This window comes from Neovison vison, chromosome 6 (genome assembly GCF_020171115.1).
Source record: "Neovison vison isolate M4711 chromosome 6, ASM_NN_V1, whole genome shotgun sequence".
Classification (NCBI taxonomy): Eukaryota; Metazoa; Chordata; class Mammalia; order Carnivora; family Mustelidae; genus Neogale; species Neogale vison.
In genome coordinates this window covers 54,938,159-54,958,218 of record NC_058096.1, presented here as the reverse complement: position 1 = coordinate 54,958,218, position 20,060 = coordinate 54,938,159, and the positions used below count along the sequence as shown (strand labels likewise).

The 20,060-nt window shown below is 39.5% G+C and overlaps 1 protein-coding gene across 11 annotated transcripts in view; it reads right to left on the bottom strand.

Annotated features, from left to right (window-relative positions):
- Positions 1 to 20,060, bottom strand: part of BBX (BBX high mobility group box domain containing) — a 278,723-nt gene that overhangs the window by 256,846 nt on the left and 1,817 nt on the right. For 9 of the 11 annotated variants that reach the window (XM_044251313.1, XM_044251312.1, XM_044251311.1 and 6 more), the window contains one exon: positions 18,454 to 18,526. The gene's annotated coding sequence lies outside the window, so the exon portion shown is untranslated. Of the gene's footprint in view, positions 1 to 17,016; positions 17,111 to 18,453; positions 18,527 to 19,872; positions 19,888 to 20,060 lie in introns of those variants that run through there. The other 2 variants (XM_044251314.1, XM_044251315.1) reach the window with 2 other exon arrangements.

Sequence of the window (20,060 nt, the reverse complement as noted above, 5' to 3'; positions counted from 1 at the left end):
AGTAAGCCTCCTTACTCTTGGGGAACTTTGAGATAAGACCGAACAAATAAAACTTCCCTGCTATGTAAAATATTAATTGAATAATTGATCTTGTAGTAATTTTTGAATAGAAAGATCTTCTCTTTTATGGCTGGCAGCAGTGCTATATTGAATTCTCTAACTGGCCTGTTAACATTCCTTTTCTAGAGTGCCAAATTTAAATGCCTTTTAAAGTGAAAAAGAAAAAAACCCTCAGCACTTACCTTCACTTCTTTGAAAACACCAGTTGATATCAAATTAAAATATCAATGTGTTCCAGAAATGGGTGTAGCTCCAATATCTAGATATCAATTCATATTTTCCAATTAATTTTCATTATAATTTCAGAAATACATCTCAAGGAAAAAAAAATGGCCCCGATACATAATCCAAATCTCACTTAAGAATCCTAATACACACTTCAAAGCAAATTCTTTGCCAGTGTGTGGTCCCTATGCATTTAATTTTCCATGTAAGCTGCTAGAAAAGTTATGTCAAATGGACAGTCATTCCACATGAACTGAGAACACTTATTTAAATACACAGATTTGAGTACACCAAAAATTTAAGGCCCATTTTCCTAATTAAACAACCATACTGTCTATGCCACTGCTGCTCCATTTATTTATAGTAATAATTTATCAGGTTGAAAACACGTAAAAGAAAAAATAAATAAATCTTAGTTCAAAGAAAATAAATTCTGCTCTGCACAGCAGGCTGGTCTCCGGAGGAGTGGCCAGAATGCCAGGTTCTGTTCTCCAGAGCCACTGCAAACTGAGTATCCTGGGTCAAGCACTTTGACCCAGGCTGTTTCCTCATCTGCAAAATGGGTATAAGGATGCCCTCCTCTCCATCTCAGAGCACAGTTATGCAAAGCAAAGAAGAGGCCAGTGAAATCACAGTAAACTCCGACTGCAATAACAAGTGCAAGACACAGTTTGCGGTTACTATCCCTTTAAGGGTAACAGCCTTGCAGTAAAGAGATCTGATGACTTCATGAGGAAAAGGATGAGAGCAAAAAAAGTTTTAACTGTTGGAGCCTTTATTTGGAGACCTAGCTACAAAAGCAGGAGAGCTCTCTGAAGAAACTTTAATTCAGCTCTAAGGAGCTGGGGCAACTAAACTGTTTTTGTAAGGGCAAAGGGGAACTTCCTTTGTTTACTGCAAGACATCAGAAGTGGAAATTAGAGCACAGTAATTTATTAATTGTGCAGATGTAAAACTGCTTTAAGTAAACATGTCCCAAATGAGATTAAACTCTAGAAGGACCATGGGGTACCTGCCTTGACTGGTGTGGCAGAGCCAAAGGATGCCTTCACCTGGTCAGCTTCTAAAGGAAAGAGTTAATGCCACAGCTTCTTCTCAAGGAGGAAATGTTTGTTCTCCCCGCTCTTTCAATGCTAAATAAAATCCATGACAGGCTCATTTTATGACCACAAAACTGGAATTCTACCACCTTTAAAGAGAACGTCTAAATAATAATATTCTAAAAAGAAGAGAGAAAATGCAGGGCACCTAGGTGGCTCAGTCAGTTAAGCATCTGCCTTCAGCTCAGGTCATGATCCCAGGGTTCTGGGATCAAGAGCCCCGTATCAGGCTCCCTGCATCTCCCTCAGCCTGCTGCTCCCCCTGCTTGTGCACTGTCTCTCTCTCTCTCTCTCTCAAATAAATAAATAAAATATAAACAAATATATATATATAAATAATAATAAATAAATAAATAAAGTAAAAAACACAAACTACCTTGTTTTATTTATTTGTACATCAGTACTAATTAGTATACATTGGGGTGATCCATGACAAATCCCAGCTTCAGTGATGAGGGAAGGAGTATGATGATAGCATATTTGAAATAATTCAATCAAAACCTCCATTTTCTTCACTGATAATATGTCAATAGCATGTTTAAAATGACCTTTAACTAAATAACTACATGTGATCTGGTAGTTGTGGTCACTAGAGCACACCTCTGTGCAGCAACACTTCCAAGGCTTAAAAACATATCTGTGTAGGAGGTAATCCCAGAATCGTTGGCTTTGCTTCAATCAGGGCAAGATTCATTTACAGGCCTCTGATCTTGATGCTGACCCATTCCCACTGGTGTAGAGCCTTCCACACCTGGCACATTGATGGTATACAACAGAGTAATTCAATAAAGATTCATCACTTGCCATATTGTGTCCTAGGGGCCATGGGTACAAATAAAAGTAAAATCCAGACTGTAATGCTTACGAAAGTCATCGTTTTTGCTTTAAGATGCGAGGTCACCAAGGTCATTCCTCAGAGTTGCTCTTATTAACACTGTGACCCCCTCATGGGCTATATCATTCTGCCCTCCTATAGCTCAGTCCATCTCCATACTCTGTCCTGCTTTAAGGGACTCCTGGAACTTAACCTTTTCATGCCAATGGATCTAGAGCCTTTGCCGGATCCCTCATGCTGAGCCACTCAGTGTCCATACCTGTACTCAGTCAACTAATATTTATCTAGTCCCCACTACATGGCAAACACTTTCCCAGGCACAGGAGATGCAACAATGAACAGAAATTGTCTATTTTTACCAGATCCCTCATGATGAGCTTGACTGTCCTCATCCCTACCAACCAGCCTAATTCTGTCTACTCATCTAACAGTATTTTTATTAGGCTCTACCATCTAGGAACTGAGGATACAGAAGAGAGCAAAATCATGAAGAACTTGATCTCACAGAACATAACCTAAATTTGGAGTGACACTGCCCAATTTTAACCCAGAGTCTCCAAAGTCAGGTTCCTGAACTCCAAAAGATGAGCAAGACAAAGCCCACTAGGTTAAGAAAACACCAGAATTTTTCTTTATGTTCAGTTTGTCTTGTTTTTAATTTCTAAGCTATTTATATTTTTAAATACATAATATATGAATAGCCCAGTAGATACATAATTTAAAGATAAATGTCCACAGATCAAGAATATATGCTCAAATTCTTTTACTGCGGGGAATAACATTTTAAAAGTCCACAGGCCACTGGCTTGTGTGATGACACATTTGGAGTGAACTGTTTGGCCCAAGAAGGATTAGCCTGGGTTGTCCACTAGACTCATTTTCTGATCGATTCAAAAATGCATTTTGCAAGGATGTCTAAACATTAAGCTACACAACCAAAATTCAGGTCCATCTCAATTTCCCCTCCCTGGTCATCTCCTATTGCCCTATAATCCCCCATCCCTGTGCACCATGAATAGTATAACACCCTTATTGTCATTCCAGATTTAGCATACATCGTATGTCATTATTATACTAGAAACAACCTGGGGCCAGAGCCATTATCTTTTTATTCTACAAACCCCAGAATTCCTACATATTATGGGTACTCAATACATGTTCCATAAAGTAATGACAACTGAATATATGGGACCCAGAACTGCCACACAGATAAGGCCGAGAACAAGTATTTCCTTTACCAAAGACCGCTTTTCTTCATAAAATGATTAGTACCGTACTCCTTTTTAAGCACCTCTATGTGTACATCACAGATCACTGATTACTTAACAAAGGGATCTGGGAACAGTAAAACTTGTTCAATACATAAAATCAGTAGCCACTGCTAACTGAAGATCAATTAGAAATATACAAGAAGCGTTTTAAGATTACCATTAATCAATAAAAATATATAGTTTTAAAAAACTGACTAAGCCAAAACTTTTCAGAGAAAACAACTTTAAGAAGTTCCAGTTATCCGGGACGCCTGGGTGGCTCAGTTGGTTAAGCAGCTGCCTTCGGCTCAGGTCATGATCCCAGCGTCCTGGGATCGAGTCCCGCATCGGGCTCCTTGCTCTGCAGGGAGCCTGCTTCTCCCTCTGCCTCTGCCTGCCACTCTGTCTGCCTGTGCTTGCTCTCCCTCTCTCTCTCTCTGACAAATAAATAAATAAAATCTTTAAAAAAAAAAAAAAAGAAGTTCCAGTTATCCAAATTCTTAAAACCTCTATATATATTAGACTTTAAGGCCATCTGGCTGTATTTGAAATAGATGTCAGGAATGACATTTATGGTCACATTTTAAAAATTTAAAGAAAAGGAAATTCGCTTCCTAACAACTGATTCATGATCACAATTTCTAATGTAGTAAACTCATCACTGTATGTGAGATCAGGTCCTCGCACATGCAACTCTGTCCCCACCTATGATCCCATTCCTTAAGACATTTCAAGCTATAATAAACTTCTAAATTGATTTGCATGATTTATGAAAAGACCATACGTGAAAAATTATTAAAACAAAACAAAACCCTGGGCTGACAACAAATCTGAACCTTTCTCTGGACTACAGCTGACCCCCGAACATAGGTTTGACTTGCACAGGTCCACTTATACACAGATTTTTATAGGACAGGACCATATATATTTTCCTTATGATTTTCTTAAAATTTTCTTTTCTCTAGTTTACTTTATTGTAAGAATATGGTATACAACACATACACATAATGTATTAATTGTGTATGTTATTGGTAAGCCTTCTAGTCAACAGTAAGTTATTAGTAGGTTAAATTTGGGGGGAGTCGAAAGTTATACTTGGATTTTTGTCTGCATAGGCATCAGTGCCACTAACCCCCATGTTGTTCAAGGGTCAACTATACTAAAATACAGCACCAAATGAGATGAGAACGCAAATCCATATAACAAAACTTACAAAGAAGTTCATTATTACCACGAGGACTGGCAAATATTAAGATCCAAATAGCTGTACTTCTGTGATGCCAAATAAATAGCCCAAAGATAGAAAAACTCACAAGTTACTATTCTGTGTGTCTCTGTTCCTCTTTGCTGCTTTAATGTAAACATTAGCCTCATTATCAATGTTGTTAGCCTATGAAGAAATATTTCCCCAGATCAGCTTCTTCTTTATGATTTGGCTTATTTTGTTTGTTATGAAAGCAGCCAAGGGTGGCATCTGGGAACACTGTATAGAATATTTCAGAAACTAAGCTTTAATCGAAACTGGGTTGATACTCTGAAATGATAAAGAGAGCCACAAATAAAAATGGATGAAAATGGGGACACCTGGGTGGCTCAGTCGGTTAAGCCACTGCCTTGGTCTTAGTTCATGATCCCAGGGTCCTGGGATCGAGTCCTGCATCGGGCTCCTTATTCAGCAGGGAGCCTGCTTCTCTCTCTCTCCCTCTCTCTCTCTCTTTCTCTTTCTCTCTGACAAATAAATAAATAAATAAATAAAATCTTTTAAAAAAAAGGGGGGGTGAAAATGCACATAATTCTGACATGTAATAAACACAAAACTCATGATTAAGAAGTGATCCTGAAGGTTTGATCAAGTCCAAAGACCAGACCCAGACCACTAAGCATAAAAGGAACCCAAAAGAGCCAACTCACGCATACCCTCCAGGCCATGGCTTACCATGAGAGAAACTGCAGTTGTAAACACAGGGTAAAAACACACTGGAAAATCTGAAAACTGCCTGACAGAAAAACTGGGCATCATTTTTAATCTGTAATCTCTCATGGATAGAGAAGCACATTTTTATCTCTTTAGAGTCTCACTTTGTGTTTAATACCTGGGCTATGGGTCTTATTAGTATATTCCTAACTAGTAAAGTAAGTCTCAGCTATAGTAGTTTATAGTATTTTTATTGGCATGTATTTGGACTCCTAGTTTAAATGTCTAGTTCAAACTTAACTCCATTTAAGGTGCTTTTAACATGATTTGGTATATGTGGAATCCTCTACCATTTCCTTTTACTTCAAAAGTGTTGTCACCACAGCCTGTGACGTTAATAGCAATAAATAAAAAAGGAAAAATAAATTAAAAGGAAGTCCAAAACACTCGACTGGAACTTAACTTTCTAATATAAACTGAAAGCTTTAAAAAAAAAGTCTTGGCCCTTTAAAAACAGACCAAAAGACAAAATGATGCACTAATAGTTAAATAAAAGCCAAATGAAGCTTACAAGCTTGGACCAAATTAGTTTCACAAGCTCTAAGACAATTAGGACAAACACTGTAACAGCAAGAAACTCCACCTGTATTTCAATGTCCCACTCGTATGTTGGAATTTGCCAGTTTTTCAGAGTATTTACTCCAGTACTACTGTATGCCATTCTGTTAGTACAATTAGCACAGAATAACTTATATGATACTTACATCTACTGGACTTTTCCAGCCAACAGACCACATCTGCTTTAAGGACCAGGGCTATTCCACATTCATCTCTTTAGCCTCAAAGTTTAAGTCAGCATCAACACCCCACAGGCACTCAGTCCGTGAACACTGAATTAAATGGATACTCGGTCTGGCTAGCTGAATCTCACCAACACTTAAACCAAATTATTTAATATGTAAAAATAGTAACTTTTGCCTAATCCTATATCTAATTCATGTTTTGATCATCAGATACTCTGAAATGAAGTTCATGAATGTGCTTAATTTTTCCTCTCATATGGGACTTATTTTCAAAGCAATTGTCAGAAAACTATTTTATAACTCTATCCATGTTGTATCGGTAAATTCCTTTAGTAAAATATATTCACCCATTAAGTATCAAAAAGTTTGGGAGTGTCACACCAGTCAGGATGGGTATTATCAAAAAGACATAAAATAACAAGTGTTGGTGAGGTTGTGAAGAAAAAGGAACCCTTCTACACTGTTGGTGGGAGTGCAAACTGGTGCAGCCACTGTGGAAAACAGTATGAAGGTTTCTCAAAAAAATTAAAAATACATTAATACCATATGATCCAGTAATTCCACTATTGGGTATTTACCTAGAAAATGAAACACTAATTCAAAAAGATATATGCACCCCTAAATTCATTGCATTATTTACAATAGTCAAGATATGGAAGCAACCCAAATGTCCATTGTTAGATGAAGGGATAAAGAAAATGTCAAACACATCCTCACCCCCAATCCCCACCACTGCGGCCGCCACTGAATAATGGCCATGAAAAAGAATAAGATCTTGCCATTTGCAACAATATGAATGAACCTAAAAGGTATTATGCTAAGTGAAATAAGTCAGATAGAGAAAGAGAAATACCGTATGATTTTACTTATATGTGGAATTTTTAAAACAAAACAAAACAAATGAATAAATGAAAAACCAGACTCTTCAGGCACCTGGGTGGCTTAGTTGGTTAAGTGGCTGCCTTTGGCTGAGGTCGTGATCTCAGTGTCCTGTGATTGAGTCCCGCATTGGGCTCCGCGCTGAGCGGAAGCCTGCTTCTCCCTCCCCCTCTGCTTACTTGTGCTCTCTATCTCTCTGTCAAATAAGTAAATAAAATCATAAAAAAAGAAAAGTAAGGTAAAGAAAACCCAGACTCAAATACAGAGAACAACCTGGTGTTTGCCAGATTAGAAGGGAATGGGAAAAACAAACTATATAGATAAAAGGAGCTTAATAGGTAAAAACTTCCAGTTATAAAATAAGTCACCAAAATGAAAAGTACAGCATAGGAAATATAGTCAATAATACTATAACAACATTGTACAGTGATATATGGTGACTACACTTACTGTGGTGAGCACTGAGTAGTGCACAGAATTGTCAAATCATGATGTTGTACATCTGAAACTAATACAGTATCATATGTCAACTATGCTTAAAAAACAAAAAAAGTATGTAAGGTATCTAAATATATATATATAGCTATATACGGTCTATAAATTTGCTTAAAAAAAAAAAAGTACCAGATTAAAAACGTTAGAGAATATTCAGCCTGAAAAACTCAACTTCCTATGCTGCCTGGGTGGCTCAGTCAGGTAAGCATCTGCCTTTGGCTCAGGACATGATCCCAGAGTCCTGGGTTGAAGCCCCTCACTGGGCTCCCCACTCAGCAGGGAGTCTGTGTCTCCCTCTGCCCTTCAGCCTGCTCATGCTCTCTCTCTCTCTCTCTCTAATAAATAAAATCTTTAATTTTTTTTAAGGTTTTGTTTATTTTTTATTTACTTGATGGAGAGAGACACAGCCAGAGAGGGAACACAAGCAGGGGGAATAGCAGAGGGAGAAGCAGGCTTCCCACCAAGCAGGGAGCCTGATGCCAGGCTTAAGGACCCAGGATCATGACCTGAGCCGAAAGCAGACACTTAAGGGCTGAGCCATCCAGGCGTCCCAAATAAAATCTTTAAAAGATGAGAAAGAGGACACCTGCGTGGCTCAGTGGGTTAAGCCTCTGCCTTCAGCTCAGGTCATGATCTCAGGGTCCTGGGATCAAGTCCCGCATTGGGTTCTTTGCTCGGCGGAGAGCCTGCCTCCCCCCCTCTCTGCCTACTTGTGATTTCTCTCTCTGTGTGTCAAATAAATAAATAAAATCTTTAAAAGATGAGAAAGAAAGAGAGAGAGAGAAAGGAAGGAAGGATGGAAGGGTGGGTGGGTAGGTAGAAAGAAAGGCTCAGCTCCTCATGAAAGAACAAATGATTTCTAGTGATGTTTCAGAGGAAATAATAAACAGTAAAAACAACTTGTTATTAGACATTTCTATAGCAGATACACCAACTAGAAAGTTAGTTCACTAAATGTCAATTTAAAAACTAAGTTTCGGGCCAGTTTAAGTCTTCGATTGTAACCTCGCTGATGAAAACTGACAACAGGCCCCAGTTCACAGAGTTCTCGTCTACCCCCCCCTTAAATGACAGAAAGTAGCGTTCCAACCCTATCACTTCAAAATGAAGATTTCTCTTTGGGGAGAAAGAAAAATTGGGAGGAATTCTTGGCTGAAAGCTGCCCCACACTTTCCAGTTCTAACCTCTTGGAATGTGGCCCTAAAGGCAAGGAAATACAGAAAAAGCCCAGGAGACTGGAGCACTGCAGACAGGCCTCCTGAGCCTGGCAGAATCTCTTGCTACCTGTGTGACCTCAGACAAGTTACTTAACTTGACACTTAGTTTCTCTGTCACTAAAATAGAGTTACCTCTCATCAAAAAGTTGTTGTGAAAAATAAAGTAGTAAAAGTCAAACTTAAGCTTCCTATGGATGCCCTCAGTACAAATTATCTTCTCCCCTCCCCAACAAAGTAAAACAGTATGTGGGAAACTCTTTTAAAATCTGCTTTCAACTTTCCCTTAAATATAAATGAACCTGTGTAGCCATCCTATCACCCTATCACCCTAAAACACAAAAATGACTGGAGGAGTTTACTTTGCTTTACATAGCCTTGTTAAAGGTTCCTCATAATCCCTCCCGAACTGACTGACACTAACATGTAGGGAACCGTGTAAGTCTCAAACTTGTATGTTAACAACTTTATTATATAGCCAGTGATAATTACTAAAATGACTCAAAACTATAAAAGTAATCTTTAAAATCAAATAATGGTAAAAAAGAAAAAAATTCCATACTTATTCTCATATTTATTCTCAAGTATTTATAGGCTGTATCACAGATCACAAATAAGCCAATACAATAAAAGGCTGAGAGAAAAAAATAGACAACTAGACCTCAAGGAGGACAGCAAAAAGGAGAGAAAAGTCCACTATCTTGAAAGCTAAGCAGGGCTGAGGCCTGGTTAGTACTTGGAGGGGAGAAAGGAAGAGAAGGGAGGGGAGAAAAAAAAGAAAGAGTAAGAAGGAGAAGGAAGAGGGGACCAGAAAGAAAAAATACATAACTTCAGTAATTCAAAAGACAATCAGAATTTGACAGCTGGATGTAGAGAATTAATTTCTCATTTTGTTCCATGCTCTCCCACATTCCCTTTGCAGTCAATGAGAATTCTACACTTGGCTGAATTTTGAGAGGTGCACCAAAAGCTGAAAAACAACTCAGCACTTTTTAAGATTAAAAGAATCAGCATTGTTAACAAGACTCCCTCTAAATTACTCAATCTGTGGCTTTCCTACACCAAACTATATAGTTGTATCAGTAAGTAACTAAAGAAGAAAAACTCTTTAGCCATTAACCATTTCCATCCATACGAAGACACATTTAAGTCTTACCATAACAGATCAGATACAGCTATTAAGTTTACTCCTAGTGTGCCATATGTACTCTTCTTCACATCATACGTTGTTTTTTCTACAGTGATTTTATAGGAAATTAAAAGTATGGCTCCTGGCTGGCTCAGTTGGTAGATCATGTGACTCTTGATCTTGGGGTTGTGAGTTCAAGCCCCATGATGGGCATACAGATGACTTACAAAAAATCATTTCATAATCATTGACAATAAAGGTATCTAGAACCTCTCCTACAGCAATACAACCAAAACATTTTCACCTTAGAGTAAATGAAATTTGCAGAAAACACTATTTTTACTTTTCTGACAGAAATATGCAAGTGGCAATATAATAAAGGAAACATAACCTTCTCAAAACTCAGTCCTAACAGTAAACCATAATGAAAGTACCCTAAATTCTGTTCACTATTATATAAGAAACAGGGGAGAAGTTTCAAGTACAGATTTCAATATACGTGTTTGTTTAATAAATGAACCACAGGGGAGCCTGGGTGGCTCGGTTAGTTAAGCATCTGCCTTTGGCTCAGGTCATGGTCTCAGGGTCCTGTAAAGGCTTCCAGCTCCATGCGGAGTCTGCTCCTCCCTCTCCCTCTACCCCTCACCCACACTTTTTGTAGGCACATGCTCTCTCTTTTTTTCTCTCTCTCTGTTGCTCTTGCTCACTCCCTCTCTCAAATAAATAAATAAAATCTTTTAAAAATTTTAAAAAACTAACAACTACATCAAAACCTAAAAAGGAATCAACAACATCAAAACGGTATGAGGTTCAAGTAACTTGGGCGGGGTGGGGTGGACTGTGTGTGTGTTTTGTTAATCTTTCCTTACCTAGGAACCTTTCACTGCTCAACTTAGGAGATACAAATGTTAGCTACCATTTTGCTTACCTGACTTTATTAACCCCTGATGCATTCTACCCTCATAACTGAAGGCACGGGCTTTCAAAAAACATGAGTTAATACATAACATTAAGATACCTTGTTAGGGGATGCCTGGGTGGCTCAGTTGGTTAAGCAGCTGCCTTCGGCTCAGGTCATGATCCCAGCGTCCTGGGATCAAGTCCCACACCAGGCTCCTTGCTCGGCAGGGAGCCTGCTTCTCCCTCTGCCTCTGCCTGCCTCTCTGTCTGCCTGTGCTCGCTCTCTCTCCCTCTCCCTCTCTCTCTGACAAATAAATAAATAAAATCTTTAAAAAAAAAAAAAAAAAAGATACCTTGTTAGGATACCTTACGTGATTCACCAGCTTGAAAGGAACTCAACATATTCAGATGATCAGTAATCAAAATCAGCAAAACGATACTCACCGAGTTAAATGGGTAGAAATACCAGACAATTTCACTGTGTGGACTAAGAAAGTTAATACAACAGGATCACAGACCTTTATCTGAAACCCTTAGGTCCAGGTATGCTTCAGATTTTTGTGAGTCTTAGAGGTCAGAGGGAGCATACAGCATATATTACGTAACATTCCTAACTAGATCTAGGATAGCACCTCACAGCCTCATATATTACTATCTCTACAGCAAAATATGTGAATATTCTAAGCGGGCTTTAAAACTACTTTAAACAAGCTCATGACAGTTTGGGTCAGGTTCTGCCACCAAATGAACTTTGATGTCAGACTTCTGGAGAAAAAAAAAACAACAACAAAACTTGGTTTTTCAGAGATTTTTAAGATAAAGGGTTAGGAATGTAAATCCAATACCACTACTCATCAAAGCATAAAGACATTTTCAAAATATACAGAGCTTATTAATTTACTGGAGATGAAAAAGTAAGGTAAATTAGAATTTAGCCAAGTAAAAAAAGATATTCCTGGCAAATATAACCTTAAAAATTGTGGGGCGCCTGGGTGGCTCAGTTGGTTAAGCGTTTGCCTTGGGCTCAGGTCACAAACTCAAGGTCCTGGGAGAGCACCACGTAGAGTCCCAGGTCTGGCTCCCTGCTCAGCAGGAAGTCTGGTTCTCCCTCTCCCTCTGCCCCTCCCAACGCCCCCCCCATCCCAGCTCCAGCTGGCTCTACTGCGTGTGCACGCTCCCTCTAATAAATAAACAAAATCTTTCAAAAAAAGAAAAAAGAGGAAACACAAGTTACCTGACTTTAGTTTATTCAAATGAACTAAATAAATGTTGAGACTACTTAAAAATAAATGTCTATGTTAGAAGGAAGGAGTATTTGAGTAAAACAAGAATGTCTGAGAACCCTGATACTTAAGTCTTTTGTACTACCTTTGCATTTGAACACATGTTGCATTTTCCCCAGCTTTTGGTTTTCACATTGTTTGAGATTTCAGGGATTTGCTGTATTTCCCATTCATCTCCTCCTTAGCTTGTCCCTCTTTTTTATTTAAGTGGCTATTCTGTGCCATGTAATTTGTTACGAACTCCGGATGTAACGCTTCTCAATCTTCATGCCTTGACACAAGGGTAAATTTTAATTGGTCATGAAGTATTCCCAAGTAATTAGTTATGAACAAAGTACCACAGTTTATGAAGAATTTTACATGTTTATATATGGGTGTATTCAAAATTTTCATTATGATAGCATCACTCTCACTTATACTCTGATATATTTTCTTGATAGGGAAAGAAGTGGCTTTATCACACTGTGAACTACCTATAAACTCACCACATAATTCATCTATGTCTATAATCAGGGAAATTATAATGCCCTCTGTGTAAACATCAGTTCCGTGTGTGTCTTAGCAGAACAAAGTCTGAGAACAGATGCTCTAAGACATTCCAAGATGGACCAAAGTCACCAGAGAGAATGCCCAGTGCCAACAACTTACCACTCTGAAATATGAAAACAGCTATTCTCCTGTCCTATACTGTCTGTATAAGAAGTACAGAAATCATTCCCCAAATCTGAAGGGGTACCATACTTAACTATGACATGCCTCAGTTATTTATCACTTTTATCCTTTCATTGCTTATCCTGCTTATTCTTCCTATTTCCTTTGTCACCAATAAAGTGCTTACCTAACACCTCACATTTGGTTAAAAATGCACCAATGTTTCATGATACCAGGGTTTAGAAGTATAGTCGGCCCATGAACAACATGGAACTGTGCCAGTCCCCTTACACATGGATATGTACTACACTAAAATGTATTTTCTCTTTCTTACGATTTTTCCAATAACATTTTCTTTTCTCTACCTTACTTTATTGTAACACAGTTTACAATACATATTAACACACAAACTATGTGGCTGTTTACATTATCAGAAAGACTTGCAGTCAACAGTAGGTTATTAGTAGTTGAATTCTTGGGAAGTCAGAAGTTCTACGAAGATTTCTCACTACATGGGTGGGGTTGGCACCCCAACCCCTGTGTTGTTCAAGGGCCAACTGCACTGTAGAGGAACAAAAATTAAAAGGCACAGGGCTAGCAGAAAATGCAATTCTTGATCTTGGGATCATGAGTTTGAGCCCCACGATGGGGATGGGGGTAGAGTATTAAAAAAAAAAAAAAGATATTTAAAAAAAATTAAAAGGCACAGCTTCAAAAATCTTCAAACTTACTGGGACTTAGAATGAGAAGAGACAGAACTATAAGAACATAGATATGGTTAAGGATCATTACAGACAGCACTGCCTTGTTAATTCTCGTTCTGTTGCCCAGTAAATATTATACACCTTTTTGCACATAACAAAGTAAGTTTATTTTGAAGTGACATGCTTAAAGTCCCTCAGTCAGTAAGCAAGAGGGGCAATGGTAGAAGGGATCTTTGGGTTCTACCAAAGATCCAGGGATCTTTGGCTTCTAAGCCTCTGTTCCTTTTCTACACCTGCTACTCTCAACAGAGGGGGACAAAGGCTCCTGTCATACTGGGTTAACAGCCAACATGCTGACTGAAATACAGCCACAGAATGCTGAAGCTGGAAGAGACCTTGTCAAAGAACGTGAACCCCACATCCACTACAGGACTCCTGTTCACTCTTTCACTATCTGTCTCCTACAGCAGAGTTTCTCAAAGTGTGTCACAGTACCTTGCGCCTGCTTCAGAACCACTGAGGCACCAGGTAAAATACAGATTCCTGGGCCCCACCTCAGTCACACTGAATCAGCTTATATGGATGTGGGACCTGGAGAGCTTCACTTTTTTAAATTTTATTTTTAAGTAATCTCTACACCCAACGTGGGGCTCAAACCTACCACCCTGAAATCAAGAGTCACACGCTGCACCAACTGAGCCAGCCAGGCATCCCTGGGGGGCTCCACTTTTAATAAGTCTTCCAGGTTGGTGTTTTTCAAACTCTAAGTCCTAAGATCAATTTAGTGAATAACACTGTATTTTTTAAATAAAAGAATTTGGAATACATTAGATTTATAAAGATAGATAGGAACAGAAAAATACCAGGGGGCATTACTCTCAGTACTGTTTCAGCCAAACTTTTGTTTCAGTTTTTATATATGGATTCGGATACAAAAGGCATTACCATACATCTCAGTCAGAAACATTTAATACAGCGGCTTTAAACAATTTTTATCCTCGTTCTTATCTCTCCTTTATAATAAATAAGTTATCCATGTTTCATGTAATTATTCCCTTCACCAAAAAAAACTAACATTCAACGTCCATTTTTGGATCTCAGCATTCCATTCCAAGAACTTCCGTTTTATCCCCTGATCTTTTCCCCTGAGCGCCATGTTTAACTATTGGTTTAATTACTCAATCAACAGTTTACAGTATTTATTTTCCTAAGATTTCAGAAACTCCAACTCATTCTTATTTTTGACTTTTTACTCTACACAACCTCCTCATGAGCTATAGTTATTTCACTATCTAGATCTTTGAACTGACTTACATCTCTTAACTTACTAAGTTTATATATTGCTAGGTGTGTTCAATGCTTCCTGGTCTATATTCAAGGCTTGAAGTCTTTCATTCCCTTCGTCTTTCATCTTCTTTGTACTTATATACACTTTTATTTATCTTTTAAAGATCTGCGGAGCAGGGAGCCCAACGTGGGGCTCAATCCCAGGACTCTGGGATGATGACCAGAGCAGAAGGCAGACACTTAACGACTGAGCCAACCCAGGCGCCCCTCTCTCTATATACTTTTAGATAGAATTCGCTATTAGCCTATCTGCTTTTGCATTTCCATTTTGCAACTGGTACTTATTCCAGTTCTCATCTCATCTTTTTCTTTGAAAGAAAAAAAAAATGAAAACAATCTCCATTAATACATGAGGATTTTCTGCATGTACCTTTACAGTTTTAAAATGATGTACTAGCATTTCAAGAAACTGTAATTGCCTTCTAAGGGATAATATGAACAAAGATGAATGTTGAGAGAAGATGTACTCAGAAAGTGCTTTCCTCAGGTATAACTTAATATATAGAAATCTCTATAATTCGACACACTCTGTGATAACTGCCCTTGAGGTAGTACAAACCCACTGACTGAATTACAGTCACCAAGTCTTCTAGCTGGAAGCCCCTCATTCAATCTTTAGCCTTAGTCCTTACTACCTTCAGAGCAGTGTTTCTCAAAGGATAGCCTAAGGACCACCTGTATCCAATTTACCTGAGGCATGTGATAAAAACCAAGCAGTGAAATTACAATGTTTTTGTAATTCGGGTCTGTTTTCATTTCATAGTGAGAGGAAGGAAGTTGACTAAAAATATAAAGAAGATATCACTCAGGCCTATTTTAAAAGGTGCTCTTAAAAGGTGCTCTCAGTGGTGAAATGTTAAAAAACGAGGTGGACTTCAAACTACAAGCTCAAGAAAAGTGTCTTCTCCTTCTTAAGTTAAGCACTGCTTAAGATTAAGTCTCAAAATACAGGTATCCCACAATGGTGGTGATGCAATATGCCACAATTAATTGCCTAAATTTAGTAACCTAGAACATTTAAATATCACAATTTTAAACATTTCTGCACTTTTATAAGACACCAATAATTTCAAGGATTTCCTTTAGTACAGCATGAACAGCCAGGCTATTCTCAAAGTCTTTTTTAGTAGGGTCAAACTGTGAAGTCTTTATTACTTCTATAAAAGATTCCTAATATAAAAGTAGTTGATATTCCTGGTAAGATATAATTAAAAATATGGCCCTTGCTTTACCCATGCTCTGTGAAATGTAGGAAAACGTAAACTTTTAATATTTTGACTGATGATGATTAATTAGAAATTGTGTTTGTCATTTTACTGAAAAATGACTTTACACTTTCTTTTTTAAACTACATACAAAAAGCCTTATCAATTACATAGTTACTTACAGCATAAGCAAACCATAACTACATGTTCACCTTAGCTTCTCCTCAAAGCTGTGTTCTCAATTCAATATCTAAACAAATCTCCTGTTTCAATGGATTAAGTATAAAGACAGATCTGTAAGGTCAAAGGTGGCATATACTTTTCATGTTGTAAGCAGACCTATATGTATGTTTAAGACAGAGCTATCTCACAAACTCCTAAATCCAGAACTTTTTTTTTGATAGGAAGATCAAGATGAATTTTTTAAAAAGGCGGGAAGGTGTCAAAATTGCAAATTTTTGTAAATATTTACGTCTCTAGCAGAAGATTCTCTAAGCCGGCCACAGTAGCTCCAAAAAATGTAGCACTGAGTAGGAAACACATTTATGCAGCTCCTCTTTTCAACAGCTAGCATTAAATGTGAAATGCAAATTAAGACTTCAGTTTCAGAACTTAATAGAGATATGCAGAATAATAAAATGGGAAGTTTGGAAACTGTTGGCAAGATAGAAGCAAAACCTCTATCTAAATTCTTATTTTGATAATTAAGCTTCAAATCAAATAAATATGTTTTAGATGCAAATAACTGGTAATTCACTGTCAGGGTGACTTCTTTTAGATCACTACTACAAGTTTTACACTACAAAAACTACTCTAACTTCAAAGACCAAGACTGTTCTTGAAAATATTGTTTTAATGAACCAGTTGTTTGATATCTCAAAGAAATGCAAGAGCTCATCAGATCGCTTTTATTCTGGAAATTACAGATTCCCATTTTAAATTGTGAATCGGTCAAATATATTTCCACGGGGAAAGAACTAATATTAAAAGTTTGCTCTAGTGAACAAAATAATATGCCTACATGTATAAATGTGGTGTTCTTTAGTAAATCAGGAATGCATTTTGAATACTCTCACCATATGTTCAAAAATGAAAAACTTCTCTTGCAAACAAGCCTAAAAAAAAAAAAAAAAAACTAAAGACACTGAAATCCACATTACTTTGGTGTGCACTAAATTCATCTTATATCTCATTCTGACTGTTGTAATCAGATATTATGTATGTGACATATTAAAAAGTTCTCCTAACTATCTAAAATAATGTGGTATTTACTTTCCATGAAAGACGTTGGACACAGAACTTAAAATCACCTAAGGTTCTCGGCAATGTCAAAGTATGCTTTGCCACTATAAGGAAACTACCAGAAAAAGGCCTGGTCCTCAGTTGCTCTCAATACTAAGAAAACCTTTTAGTAACATGTATAATATGTAATATCCCAGCAAGTCAGGCAACAAAACAGATTAAAATCTCTTTCCTTTTTCTTTTATGGAAAACGAAGTTCAAGTCTATTTTCATTCACAAAATACAAACTCCATCTTCACTATGGTAATATTCTCAAGTACCACAACTGATTTACACATTTAGTATAAGTAGTTTTCTTTAGCACCCTGGAATATGTGAGGTGTTCCTTACAATGGAGGGGGGCAAATTGTAAGCTGGTTTTCTGCAATTTGGCTCACCCTGCTGCTTTCAAAAGTTCTATCAACTCTCACCGAGACCATTACTTCTCAAAAACTAACTTTTCAGGCACTTGCTGTCCCACATATTATTTCACCAATTTTTCCATTTGGGGACATACATGTGAAAAAGGCACTTAAGTGATTTCAGAATCACTGTTTATTGCAGATAATGGCTATTAAAATATACCCAATTTCTCCAAACATAAATCTTGGAAGGAAATTATGATTAACTTGGAAATAGTTAGTTGCTTTTTATATCAAGCTGGTCCACTAAATACTAGATTTACAACACTGTCCAGTCTACCCTTCTCCACCACAAAAATAACTGTCACAAAGAGCACAAGTTACCCAAGACAGAGCACCTAAGAAAGAGTAAGCAAATGTCAGTCACTATAATTAGAGAGGCATTCTGCACAATGCTTCCTTGGGTTTTTAATAATTCTCTCCACTCATAGGCTACAATCGTTCCACAATATTATCTGGTATTAAATGTCCTAGGCCTTGACTCTGTAAAATTTCATTATCAATTAAAATGACTATTCAAAAGTGACACTTGGCAGATATACGTGAAATAAAATTTAAACTACGTTAAAATAATAATAACAGCAATTGAATTCTAAATACTCAGAATCATAAACTGTCTTCTGTAGGAAACTCAGTAGGACAAGATTTCCGTGGTGCTGTAACCCCAATAAAGCATCTTTTCCTGTGAACAGTAAGGACCCTTAGGCCATTACTAATAGCCATCTAGCTTCCCTGTAGAAAGTTTGCATACTTACCCAGGAAGGCAAATGGAAAGTACAGGGGGAGGAAGATGAACTGCGGCAAAGCCTTTTGTCATATGATAGTGACCTATAAAGTATCAAATAAAGGTACATCATCAGTATGGTAGAGCTTTACAATAGAGCCCCCACTCCTGCAACACCTATGAAGGAAGGTCCTCAAAACCCAGGAGTCCAGCTCCCCTCCAATCCCTCCCCTCTCTCTACTTCCCACCCCCACGCGCAAACTGTGAAGCAATAAAAGCAAAGAAGCTCTCTGTATTCAGAGAGCAGAGGCTGAGGGTTGCCCAGCTGGCATTCCAGGGTGTCCCCAGCACCCTCACTCCCTACTCCCCGTATGTACAAAGCTGAAAGTTGATCCTTTTCTGCAAACCCAAAACCCACACCGCGATCATTCATCAACTTGCACCAAGTGATCGCCGCCCCCAGGACAAATAAACTAGTAGCCAAATCATAGCAATCGATAGGCAGCCCGAGCCTTCACGGTGCCCTGGAGCCGGCCGGAGGTAGCACGGCGACGGCAGCCGGTCCAGGTAGCGCAGCCCTCAGCCCTGCAGACCTGGGGCGGCCAGAGCCGTCGCCCAAACACCCGGCCCCAGTCACAATCCCCAGATTGGAGATCGGAACCGAGCCGGGAAACACATTCGCCAGAGCCCCCCGCGGCAAGTGCAGGGCCACCAGGTCTCCGAGGTCGGGGTGGGGGGAGCTAGGAAACCGAGAGGGAGGAAGGGAGCGAGGTATCCCACCCCGCCTTTGTTGCTGGTCACCATCAAGTTTGCATCTTTGTACAAAATGTCGATCTTAAAGGCTGACAAGACAGAGGCAGAGGCACAGGGAGAAAGAGAAAGGGAATAGAGTCCATCTTGCTTTGGGGAAGAGGGGGAAGAGAAAAATGAAGTACAAATCCCACACTCCGGGCGTAAAAGTCTGCTAAACACCTTTCCATAACGGAGGAGCAACGAGTGGGGTGTCCCCGTCCCCGTGCCCGCTCGAACTGGCGGCGGTCTGGGCAGAAAACGCCTCCCTCTCCTCCTCTTCCTCCTCCTTCCTCTCCTCCTCCTCCCTCTCCTCCTCCTCCCTCTCCTCCTCCTCCTCCCGCGGGCCCCGGCGAAGATCCCGCCGCCACCGCCGCTGCCTCCGCTGCCCCCCGGGGAGGCACCGCCGCCCGGCCGGGCGCTGCCATTCCGAGCCTGGACCGCGCGGCGCGGCGCGCGTGGGGCCCGGCGCAGGGTGGCCGCGCGGGGACGTCCGCGCCGGGGACCCCCCGCGCCCCCTCGCCGCGGGCTGGCTACAAAAGTCGCGCGAGCAGAGGTGGCGGCGGCGCGCAGGAGAGGGGGCGCGCGTGGGGCCCCCACGCCGCGAGTGGGTAACCCCAGGGGATGGCGAAGAAGGCCCCTCCCCGCGTGGGTAAAGTACCCCAGTCTCCGGCAGCCCGGCGTCGGCGGCCTGGAGAGGAGAACTGGACGTGTCATTAGCAGGACAGGCAATGGTTTCAAAGCCCCAGGCCAATGACCATTAGCAGTGGCAGAGCTCGCTCCGTCCCCATCCCCCACAACCTCCACCCACCTTCCCCTTCGTACCGCCCCCACCTCCACCCCACCTCG